General features: G+C 35.9%; 1 long non-coding RNA gene across 1 annotated transcript; it reads right to left on the bottom strand.

Moving 5' to 3' along the window:
* Positions 1-195: 195 nt before the first annotated feature.
* Positions 196-11,598, bottom strand: LOC133547610 (uncharacterized). Its single transcript, XR_009805516.1, has 3 exons — positions 11,391-11,598; positions 10,988-11,299; positions 196-789 (listed from the first exon to the last, which is right to left on the bottom strand). It is a non-coding gene; the product is annotated as an uncharacterized LOC133547610 (long non-coding RNA).
* Between the last annotated feature and the right edge of the window lie 36 nt (positions 11,599-11,634).

Here is an 11,634-nt window from a genome sequence, read left to right as displayed (position 1 = left end):
CACACATTTGCTAACGGCTGATTTCGGGGAAATCACGTGACTTGAAATCACTTCCTGGAGGAGGATAGAAATATTTGACAGCAAGGCAGTTCCTCCACTGCAGCTAACACATGAATATTAACTCCATAAAAGTCATATCATCATCACAAGAATAAAAGTGTCCGAGGTGATGTCATGTTTCTTGAAGCAGCTTTATTATAATACACACATAATAAATTAGAAACAAATACACAAAAACAAGTGATATTGTAGGGTCTAAGCGTTTAAAACACTCTTTTAAAAGGACAAAAAACAATGACCTATCACTTTTGTTTTATTTTCAATTGTTTGTGTTTTTGTAATAATTGAACATACATATACAATGCACACACACATCAAGGCACTTTCAACACAACACCATTCAATATTTTATAGCAAGTTCAACAATTACATGGGAATATAAAATACATCAAATTAAATACAATGCTCATACCAAGCAGACCTGGAACAATAAGACACAATACAAATGAGATTAAAATAAAAATATATATAAGTAAATACATTAAATAAAAACTGGGCTTGTTTAAAACAACTTTATTTCTCCAATAGAGATAATAATTTCAGGCTGTTTATCATTTTTACCATTTTCCAAAATGTCATTAATATTTTAATGTAGAAAATTGGGTTTCAGTTTAAGAAAGCGACTTTTGTGCTGGATAAATGTAGCTTGCACGGGCTGGGTTGCATATGACGTCATACCGTTTGTTCTTCTTCGTGGCTTAATTGACACGATGGTCAAGCAGCTGGAGGCTAGAAATAAAAGAAGTGAGAGTGAGTGTAGAGTTTGAGCACAAAATGTGGTATAGCTGGGTTGCAATCACGTGACCTCGAGGCACATCTGGACACTTCCGGGTTTCAAACTATGGTCTAGTCTAGAGTCCCATTAGGCTTCTGTTTATTCACCTGAATCCGTGCAGAAAGCTTTAGCGACAAATATAAAAGCGATCATTAAAAAAATATATCTAAAATGGGATGGAGTGGATTTTTACACTCTTAATAAAAATATCGTTTTTAAAGATTTAAAGCATTTCTCATCAGCAAGACGTTACTGCTCGCTGCGACCTCACTTCATGTGACACTCACAAGGATTTAGAGAAGAAAGCATTAGATGCACCAATGTCTTTACATCTGAGGGCTCCACTAATTAAACATTCATCCCTGAAAGACAAAGTTGGATTTATTGGTGCTGCCGAGATCGTGACGCTAATGAGGAAAAGGATAAGTTGGTTTGCAGTTGATTTCCTGCTACAAATATTAGTTTCATCTACAATTCATCGTTGGGACTTAAACTTACAATAAATGATACCAAAGATGTATTTTAATGACTCACTCATTTAATCACATCAAGGATTGTTTGTTACATTTGTTCACCTTCATAAATCATGTGCTGTGTGTTGATAACTGAAAATATGAAATGAAGAGGTACATTTTAATTGTTTCATCTTTTATATAGGCATAAGGCATTTCAAGAAATACAATATTAATAACTTTATTTGTATATGTCAATAAGAATGTAAGATGAGGGTGCTAATGCACAATCTTATATATGTTCTCTTCTCTTATTATAAACAGGAGGCTGCAACAACAATGCCAACACACAGCAATTCCACTCAATCTACGCCAAGCTGGCTGTACACTGTGGCATTGAAGCCAGCAAAACTGGAAATGCCACAACTAAGATCCTCCCGATGACGAAGGACTCTGAGGACAGCATTCCAGGTGCCTTTAAGGTGGTGCCAAGAGTTCTTGTCCAGCACGACTATGCCAACTGGACACCACCTCAGAACTGTCCGTGTCACATACATTGGTGGCTGGGTGGTAAGAAACATTCTCACCAGGCTAACGTGTCACACATGTAGATTTATCTTAGTTACACAAGTTCTCACACAGTCATACCACTTATTAAAATGAATAAACAATGGCGGACTTGTTATGTCTTCCATGAATATTCATGGTGTCAAGGTGTGCAAGTTGCAGCATGTACAAGTTGAACAATAGGGTCCCAGAATAGAGCCCTGAGGAACCCCACAGGTCATAGCCATTTGGTCAGAAACACCGTTACCAATTCTAAGAAGTGGATATTCCCACCCAGTTTTGTAACCTCTGTAATAAGATGGAATGGTCAACTGTGTCAAAGGCAGCCCTCAGGTCCAGCAGAACCAAGACTGAGACTTGTCCTGCATCTGTTTACAGGCAGACATCATTTGTCACCTTATCACTGTTTCAGTGCTGTGGTGGGACCTAAAGACTGATTGGAAAGTATCAAACACATTGTTGAACAGGAGAAAGTCACCAAGCTTTTGCTAGTGATGTACGGATCGATACTGAAATTTCAATACCAGCTCTTTATGCTCTAATATTGATTCTCAAGTCAAAATATTGATATTTTAGTTATTTGAGATCATGTATATCATTAACATGAACACAGTGTAAAGTTACTAAATCACTGAGATCTTGTCCAAATGAAACGTGATTGGTGGGAACTACTTTTTCTCCCGCAGAGGTAAGTACGTAGTGCAGCGGCACATTGTGCTGGGCTCAGTCTTTCAGAATTTGCGGTGAGTAAATTGTGTCAGTCAGTATTCTAAAACAGCAGGTGTATGTTTCCTTTTATGTAGACTATTTGAAGACACTTCATACAGAGTTGAATATAGACAAGATAATGCATTTAGAGCAGAATAACACTACTATTTGTTTCGCCCTCTGACTTTATATCATTTGAAGATGATTCCCCAAGATCAGCAGCACTCAAAACACACTACTTTTTAAATATTACCAGTTCCATTAAGTATACTTGTACAAAGTATCAGCATCGGACCCGTATTGCCGATACCAGCCTGGATATTACTTGTTATAGGTTCTGAATAAAAATCAGTGGTATTGCACATCACCAGATTTGGGAGACACCTTTTCCCAGGACTTTGCCCAAAAATGTCAGGTTTGATATGGGCAGATGGTTGTTCAGCACTGTGGCATAAAGACTATTACTTTTACAATTACCAAGGTTGTGTAATAACCAGTGCGTATAAAATGATTGGTGTTTACGGCGGTCACTCACCCTGTCTGGTCAACACGTACGTGCAGAGAACACGTGCACACGTACAAAAGCAGTCCAAGAGAGGCCATAAACAATTTGCAATCATGTTATTGTTAAGATAGGATTTACATTTAATTGAACTATCCAAATGACTATTATTAGCTAACAACAGCCACATGTAATGCATGTGTTACGCAGGTATGTAGTTACATCATTACATCCAAATGACTATTATTAGCTAACAACAGCCACATGTAATGCATGTGTTACGCAGGTATGTAGTTACATCATTACATCCAAATGACTATTATTAGCTAACAACAGCCACATGTAATGCATGTGTTACGCAGGTATGTAGTTACATCATTACATCCAAATGACTATTATTAGCTAACAACTAATGCATGTGTTACGCAGGTATGTAGTTACATCATTACATCCAAATGACTATTATTAGCTAACAACAGCCACATGTAATGCATGTGTTACGCAGGTATGTAGTTACATCATTACATCCAAATGACTATTATTAGCTAACAACAGCCACATGTAATGCATGTGTTACGCAGGTATGTAGTTACATCATTACATCCAAATGACTATTATTAGCTAACAACAGCCACATGTAATGCATGTGTTACGCAGGTATGTAGTTACATCATTACATCCAAATGACTATTATTAGCTAACAACTAATGCATGTGTTACGCAGGTATGTAGTTACATCATTACATCCAAATGACTATTATTAGCTAACAACTAATGCGTGTGTTACGCAGGTATGTAGTTACATCATTACATCCAAATGACTATTATTAGCTAACAACAGCCACATGTAATGCATGTGTTACGCAGGTATGTAGTTACATCATTACATCCAAATGACTATTATTAGCTAACAACTAATGCATGTGTTACGCAGGTATGTAGTTACATCATTACATCCAAATGACTATTATTAGCTAACAACTAATGCATGTGTTACGCAGGTATGTAGTTACATCATTACATCCAAATGACTATTATTAGCTAACAACTAATGCATGTGTTACGCAGGTATGTAGTTACATCATTACATCCAAATGACTATTATTAGCTAACAACTAATGCATGTGTTACGCAGGTATGTAGTTACATCATTACATCCAAATGACTATTATTAGCTAACATCTAATGCATGTGTTACGCAGGTATGTAGTTACATCATTACATCCAAATGACTATTATTAGCTAACAACTAATGCATGTGTTACGCAGGTATGTAGTTACATCATTACATCCAAATGACTATTATTAGCTAACAACTAATGCATGTGTTACGCAGGTATGTAGTTACATCATTACATCCAAATGACTATTATTAGCTAACAACAGCCACATGTAATGCATGTGTTACGCAGGTATGTAGTTACATCATTACATCCAAATGACTATTATTAGCTAACAACAGCCACATGTAATGCATGTGTTACGCAGGTATGTAGTTACATCATTACATCCAAATGACTATTATTAGCTAACAACTAATGCATGTGTTACGCAGGTATGTAGTTACATCATTACATCCAAATGACTATTATTAGCTAACAACAGCCACATGTAATGCATGTGTTACGCAGGTATGTAGTTACATCATTACATCCAAATGACTATTATTAGCTAACAACAGCCACATGTAATGCATGTGTTACGCAGGTATGTAGTTACATCATTACATCCAAATGACTATTATTAGCTAACAACAGCCACATGTAATGCATGTGTTACGCAGGTATGTAGTTACATCATTACATCCAAATGACTATTATTAGCTAACAACTAATGCATGTGTTACGCAGGTATGTAGTTACATCATTACATCCAAATGACTATTATTAGCTAACAACTAATGCGTGTGTTACGCAGGTATGTAGTTACATCATTACATCCAAATGACTATTATTAGCTAACAACAGCCACATGTAATGCATGTGTTACGCAGGTATGTAGTTACATCATTACATCCAAATGACTATTATTAGCTAACAACTAATGCATGTGTTACGCAGGTATGTAGTTACATCATTACATCCAAATGACTATTATTAGCTAACAACTAATGCATGTGTTACGCAGGTATGTAGTTACATCATTACATCCAAATGACTATTATTAGCTAACAACTAATGCATGTGTTACGCAGGTATGTAGTTACATCATTACATCCAAATGACTATTATTAGCTAACAACTAATGCATGTGTTACGCAGGTATGTAGTTACATCATTACATCCAAATGACTATTATTAGCTAACATCTAATGCATGTGTTACGCAGGTATGTAGTTACATCATTACATCCAAATGACTATTATTAGCTAACAACTAATGCATGTGTTACGCAGGTATGTAGTTACATCATTACATCCAAATGACTATTATTAGCTAACAACTAATGCATGTGTTACGCAGGTATGTAGTTACATCATTACATCCAAATGACTATTATTAGCTAACATCTAATGCATGTGTTACGCAGGTATGTAGTTACATCATTACATCCAAATGACTATTATTAGCTAACAACTAATGCATGTGTTACGCAGGTATGTAGTTACATCATTACATCCAAATGACTATTATTAGCTAACAACTAATGCATGTGTTACGCAGGTATGTAGTTACATCATTACATCCAAATGACTATTATTAGCTAACATCTAATGCATGTGTTACGCAGGTATGTAGTTACATCATTACATCCAAATGACTATTATTAGCTAACAACTAATGCATGTGTTACGCAGGTATGTAGTTACATCATTACATCCAAATGACTATTATTAGCTAACAACAGCCACATGTAATGCATGTGTTACGCAGGTATGTAGTTACATCATTACATCCAAATGACTATTATTAGCTAACAACAGCCACATGTAATGCATGTGTTACGCAGGTATGTAGTTACATCATTACATCCAAATGACTATTATTAGCTAACAACTAATGCATGTGTTACGCAGGTATGTAGTTACATCATTACATCCAAATGACTATTATTAGCTAACAACAGCCACATGTAATGCATGTGTTACGCAGGTATGTAGTTACATCATTACATCCAAATGACTATTATTAGCTAACAACAGCCACATGTAATGCATGTGTTACGCAGGTATGTAGTTACATCATTACATCCAAATGACTATTATTAGCTAACAACAGCCACATGTAATGCATGTGTTACGCAGGTATGTAGTTACATCATTACATCCAAATGACTATTATTAGCTAACAACTAATGCATGTGTTACGCAGGTATGTAGTTACATCATTACATCCAAATGACTATTATTAGCTAACAACTAATGCGTGTGTTACGCAGGTATGTAGTTACATCATTACATCCAAATGACTATTATTAGCTAACAACAGCCACATGTAATGCATGTGTTACGCAGGTATGTAGTTACATCATTACATCCAAATGACTATTATTAGCTAACAACTAATGCATGTGTTACGCAGGTATGTAGTTACATCATTACATCCAAATGACTATTATTAGCTAACAACTAATGCATGTGTTACGCAGGTATGTAGTTACATCATTACATCCAAATGACTATTATTAGCTAACAACTAATGCATGTGTTACGCAGGTATGTAGTTACATCATTACATCCAAATGACTATTATTAGCTAACAACTAATGCATGTGTTACGCAGGTATGTAGTTACATCATTACATCCAAATGACTATTAGCTAACAACAGCCACATGTAATGCATGTGTTACGCAGGTATGTAGTTACATCATTACATCCAAATGACTATTATTAGCTAACAACTAATGCATGTGTTACGCAGGTATGTAGTTACATCATTACATCCAAATGACTATTATTAGCTAACAACTAATGCATGTGTTACGCAGGTATGTAGTTACATCATTACATCCAAATGACTATTATTAGCTAACATCTAATGCATGTGTTACGCAGGTATGTAGTTACATCATTACATCCAAATGACTATTATTAGCTAACAACTAATGCATGTGTTACGCAGGTATGTAGTTACATCATTACATCCAAATGACTATTATTAGCTAACAACTAATGCATGTGTTACGCAGGTATGTAGTTACATCATTACATCCAAATGACTATTATTAGCTAACATCTAATGCATGTGTTACGCAGGTATGTAGTTACATCATTACATCCAAATGACTATTATTAGCTAACAACTAATGCATGTGTTACGCAGGTATGTAGTTACATCATTACATCCAAATGACTATTATTAGCTAACAACTAATGCATGTGTTACGCAGGTATGTAGTTACATCATTACATCCAAATGACTATTATTAGCTAACATCTAATGCATGTGTTACGCAGGTATGTAGTTACATCATTACATCCAAATGACTATTATTAGCTAACAACTAATGCATGTGTTACGCAGGTATGTAGTTACATCATTACATCCAAATGACTATTATTAGCTAACAACAGCCACATGTAATGCATGTGTTACGCAGGTATGTAGTTACATCATTACATCCAAATGACTATTATTAGCTAACAACTAATGCATGTGTTACGCAGGTATGTAGTTACATAATTACATCCAAATGACTATTATTAGCTAACAACTAATGCATGTGTTACGCAGGTATGTAGTTACATCATTACATCCAAATGACTATTATTAGCTAACAACTAATGCATGTGTTACGCAGGTATGTAGTTACATCATTACATCCAAATGACTATTATTAGCTAACAACTAATGCATGTGTTACGCAGGTATGTAGTTACATCATTACATCCAAATGACTATTATTAGCTAACATCTAATGCATGTGTTACGCAGGTATGTAGTTACATCATTACATCCAAATGACTATTATTAGCTAACAACTATTGCATGTGTTACGCAGGTATGTAGTTACATCATTACATCCAAATGACTATTATTAGCTAACAACTAATGCATGTGTTACGCAGGTATGTAGTTACATCATTACATCCAAATGACTATTATTAGCTAACAACTAATGCATGTGTTACGCAGGTATGTAGTTACATCATTACATCCAAATGACTATTATTAGCTAACATGTAATGCATGTGTTACGCAGGTATGTAGTTACATCATTACATCCAAATGACTATTATTAGCTAACAACTAATGCATGTGTTACGCAGGTATGTAGTTACATCATTACATCCAAATGACTATTATTAGCTAACAACTAATGCATGTGTTACGCAGGTATGTAGTTACATCATTACATCCAAATGACTATTATTAGCTAACAACTAATGCATGTGTTACGCAGGTATGTAGTTACATCATTACATCCAAATGACTATTATTAGCTAACAACTAATGCATGTGTTACGCAGGTATGTAGTTATATCATTACATCCAAATGACTATTATTAGCTAACAACTAATGCATGTGTTACGCAGGTATGTAGTTACATAATTACATCCAAATGACTATTATTAGCTAACAACTAATGCATGTGTTACGCAGGTATGTAGTTACATCATTACATCCAAATGACTATTATTAGCTAACAACTAATGCATGTGTTACGCAGGTATGTAGTTACATCATTACATCCAAATGACTATTATTAGCTAACAACTAATGCATGTGTTACGCAGGTATGTAGTTACATAATTACATCCAAATGACTATTATTAGCTAACAACTAATGCATGTGTTACGCAGGTATGTAGTTACATCATTACATCCAAATGACTATTATTAGCTAACATCTAATGCATGTGTTACGCAGGTATGTAGTTACATCATTACATCCAAATGACTATTATTAGCTAACAACTAATGCATGTGTTACGCAGGTATGTAGTTACATCATTACATCCAAATGACTATTATTAGCTAACAACTAATGCATGTGTTACGCAGGTATGTAGTTACATCATTACATCCAAATGACTATTATTAGCTAACAACTAATGCATGTGTTACGCAGGTATGTAGTTACATCATTACATCCAAATGACTATTATTAGCTAACATCTAACGCATGTGTTACGCAGGTATGTAGTTACATCATTACATCCAAATGACTATTATTAGCTAACATCTAATGCATGTGTTACGCAGGTATGTAGTTACATCATTACATCCAAATGACTATTATTAGCTAACAACTATTGCATGTGTTACGCAGGTATGTAGTTACATCATTACATCCAAATGACTATTATTAGCTAACAACTAATGCATGTGTTACGCAGGTATGTAGTTACATCATTACATCCAAATGACTATTATTAGCTAACAACTAATGCATGTGTTACGCAGGTATGTAGTTACATCATTACATCCAAATGACTATTATTAGCTAACATGTAATGCATGTGTTACGCAGGTATGTAGTTACATCATTACATCCAAATGACTATTATTAGCTAACAACTAATGCATGTGTTACGCAGGTATGTAGTTACATCATTACATCCAAATGACTATTATTAGCTAACATCTAATGCATGTGTTACGCAGGTATGTAGTTACATCATTACATCCAAATGACTATTATTAGCTAACAACTATTGCATGTGTTACGCAGGTATGTAGTTACATCATTACATCCAAATGACTATTATTAGCTAACAACTAATGCATGTGTTACGCAGGTATGTAGTTACATCATTACATCCAAATGACTATTATTAGCTAACAACTAATGCATGTGTTACGCAGGTATGTAGTTACATCATTACATCCAAATGACTATTATTAGCTAACATGTAATGCATGTGTTACGCAGGTATGTAGTTACATCATTACATCCAAATGACTATTATTAGCTAACAACTAATGCATGTGTTACGCAGGTATGTAGTTACATCATTACGTCCTAGAAGCTGAAAGAAGGAGGGATATGCTGTGTGAAATCAATTGGAAAGTTAGCGCCCTCTAGACATCTGTGTAAATGTTGCAAACAGCCCCTTTAAGGCCTTTGCAAATGTTCCAGTCTGAAGTGAGACCTTAACGAGATGAAGGAATTGTGCTGACAAACTGCTCAGCACAGACTTTAGACATCTAGTGGGTAACTCATCAAGGTGTGTATGTTAATGTTAGATATGTGCCGTCTCCAAGCAGAAGAACATCTTTCACCTTGGCTCTTGTTCGCTTTCTGCTGACTTCACCCATTTTATGCTTTTATTTCTGTTTATGATAGTCACATTTGGCACTTCTGCCTTGCATGGGTTAGAGTCCAAGCCAGGGATAAATTCCAAGCCAGGGTTGGTTCAGGAAGTAAAAACTAAAGCTGAAACAATTCATGTGAATGAATCGCTGTGGCCAAACTACTAAAAGTGGGAGGAGAGGAAAAGTGTGAGGCTGAATCTTCTGGTGGCAAAGCATCCAAGAAAAGGAAAGTGAAATGTGAAATCAGACACGGTAAAGCCAAACATTGACTGGACGCTTGTTTCAAGCCACTTAACCGCAGTGATTGATTACTTGTATTAGTAGATTGCACAGTACAGTACATATTCCGTATAATTGACCACTAAATGTTAACACCCAAATAAGTTTTTCGACTTGTTTAAGTTGGGGTCCACGTTAATCAAGTCATGGTAAGTGACCATCATGAAAGATAAAGATGGTACATTTCAACATGATAAGATCTGCTGCTATGAATATTACTGAGTTACCTGTTACATCTCAGGACAACAGGTGTGTACTTGTGGTTTAAAGACTACTTTACACGCTATGTCAACCTTTTCCAGCGTGTCTTTACAGTAGCAAAATGTATGTTTGAGGACTATATCAGACAACATGGGTTGCCAGAGTGTAGTCACACAGACCAGGTAGGCAATTGGAGTCAGACCTTGTAAAACACTTTGGAAAACCTTGCTGGAATAGTTACCTCTACTGCCCCCCAGTGGCCGTTAGAAAGGATGCACACATTTTGTGTTGAAGTCCTTAAAGCTGTCTTTCACTTTTTGTCTTGTCCTTTGTGTCCCAGATGAAGTCGTGAGTGGCTCGGGGGAGGATAGGCGGGACATTAGCTCGGCAACATTCTTCTTTTCTTTTTTACAAGAACTTTGCTGACAAAAGGCAAGTGTTTGTGGGCGTTACTGTACATGTTGGTATTGTTGTACAGCCTTGACCTTTAAGCTGATACTGAGGGCGACTGTGTTGACTAGTTTGATGCGTGCAAATGATTCAATGTCCAGTACTGTGGAAATATGTTTGCATATGAGAATCCGTTTATTTTAAGCTATCAAACTGAAATCAAATGTAGACTATAGAACATAAAGTATGCTGACCTTGGCTTGAATGGAACATTGTCACAGCAGCGAGACCTGACCACGCACGGCACCGTCCTAAACTGTTTGTGTCCTCCATGCAATCGCCCCGAATACTCCCACCTGAACCCAATTAAATCACGTTACCATAGCAACCGCACCATAGCAACGGTCCCATCCCTGTCAACATCTCCTGGTTCTCAAGAGGAAGTGGGCGGAGCAATCTGCCGAAAAGGAAATTCAGCATGACCTGAGGCCAGCAATC

This window comes from Nerophis ophidion, unplaced genomic scaffold (genome assembly GCF_033978795.1).
Source record: "Nerophis ophidion isolate RoL-2023_Sa unplaced genomic scaffold, RoL_Noph_v1.0 HiC_scaffold_136, whole genome shotgun sequence".
NCBI lineage: Eukaryota > Metazoa > Chordata > Actinopteri > Syngnathiformes > Syngnathidae > Nerophis > Nerophis ophidion.
The sequence above is the reverse complement of the archived record's forward strand: the minus strand, read 5'-3'. Positions and strand labels throughout refer to the sequence as shown.